Genomic DNA, 1,757 nt, shown 5'->3' with positions numbered 1-1,757 from the left:
TTTCCAATTGACTGTAAAACACGCTTAATTTGTAATATATATAAAATATGCTGTGGTAGTATGAATAGAACAACTACTTATCGAGTTTATGGATGAGGCAAACAGCAAATGGTTTATGCAAAAAAATGACAAAAAGCACGTGCACAATTTAGATAACATCTTCTTACGTGTTTCAATTTAGTGGCTTTTAAGGTTACGTGTTACCCTCCTTTAACCTTATCTCAAGTGACATTAAAAACATCCAAAAATCTCAACATGTTTGCCATTTGATATTACAATAATAAACTTAGATGACATTCAGCACGGATAACCTTTACCAGGCTGCTTTGTTTTGACACGATAGATCATATTTATCAGGTGTGCTTTGCGTACAAATAAGTGTATTCGTGGCAGTTTCCAATACTAAGTAAAGATTCTCACTCCAACAGTATAAATAGGTGGCATGGAGAGGAATGTAAGCATCCCTTAATCAAATCATATCTCTCTCTCTTCCACTCTTTATATCTACCTTAGTCCCTCTTCTTGTGTTAAGAAAAATGTCAAACCTTCCTTACATCAATGCTGCATTTCGTTCATCAAGAGAATATGAAGTGTATTTCTTCGCCAAGAACAATTATGTGAGGTTGCATTATATTCCCGGAGGAACTGATGACAAGATTTTGACCAGTCTGCGTTTGATTAGTAGTGGTTTTCCATCACTTGCAGGAACGCCATTTGCAGAACCTGGAATAGACTGTTCCTTTGACACTGAAGCGAGTGAAGCATATGTGTTTTCCGGCAACCTCTGTGCCTACATTGACTATGCTCCAGGTACACCAAATGACAAGATACTCGCAGGTCCTACCACTGTTGCTCAAATGTTTCCTATCCTCAGAAACACGGTGTTTGCGGATGGCATAGACTCTGCATTTAGTATGTTAGCATAGCCTATGATTCGAAGCAGCTTGTTGGCAACATTCGCAACATCACTGATGGGTTTCCTATTCTGAAAGGTACCATCTTTGAAAATGGAATCGATGCTTGTTTTGCTTCTCATAAGGAGTCTGAAGCTTACCTTTTCAAAGGAGACAAGTATGTGCGAATCATTTTCACCCCAGGTAAAACTGATGACACTCTTGTCGGTGATGTCACGCCTATCCTTGATGGTTGGCCCGTTCTTAGAGGCATTTTGCCTGTCAGCTAAACAGGCCTTCACTCTCATGCATCAACCACCTTAGCCTCGTCATAATAAGGGTTTCATTTCCAATGTTTGTTTTCTTTCTCTTTAATGTAAGATTAGGATTGGAAGCATGTTTCCTTTTCTAATGTAACAAGTCTGAATGTTTGTCTTTCCTTTCCTGTACCTGAATGTTTCTTTCCTATCATCATGTACTTTGTCCACATAATAAAACTGGGTGGTTTGGTTTAATAGAATGATTGTTATAGATTTAGTTTAATCTAAAATACTTTTCATGACTTTATGAATAATTCTTATCAAATCGTAATTTTAGTAAAGATGCCTCTACAAAACGAAACTTTCTATAATCATATTCTATAACCGTGCATGAACTTTAAGATGTCTAGAAAGTCAGAATAAATAAACTAGTTTTGGAGGAACAAGCAATTATTTTTCAAGGACTATAATTTATGAAAGGTATTTGTGATAAAATAATCTATTATGAAAGATAAACTCTCTTTCTCAATAGGTGACACAATTTTGCATTCCAAATTTCAACTTAAAATAACTTATTAAGTTTGAATACCTGTTCTATTTTCTA

At 35.8% G+C, this 1,757-nt stretch overlaps 1 pseudogene; it reads left to right on the top strand.

The window, feature by feature from the left end:
* The first annotated feature begins 475 nt into the window (after positions 1-475).
* On the top strand, positions 476-1,239 carry LOC106770012 (annotated as a pseudogene).
* Positions 1,240-1,757: the final 518 nt, after the last annotated feature.

This window comes from Vigna radiata, chromosome 8 (assembly GCF_000741045.1).
Source record: "Vigna radiata var. radiata cultivar VC1973A chromosome 8, Vradiata_ver6, whole genome shotgun sequence".
NCBI classification, from domain to species: Eukaryota; Viridiplantae; Streptophyta; class Magnoliopsida; order Fabales; family Fabaceae; genus Vigna; species Vigna radiata.
Note: the sequence above shows the minus strand (reverse complement) of the source record. Positions and strands in the feature narration are given on the sequence as shown.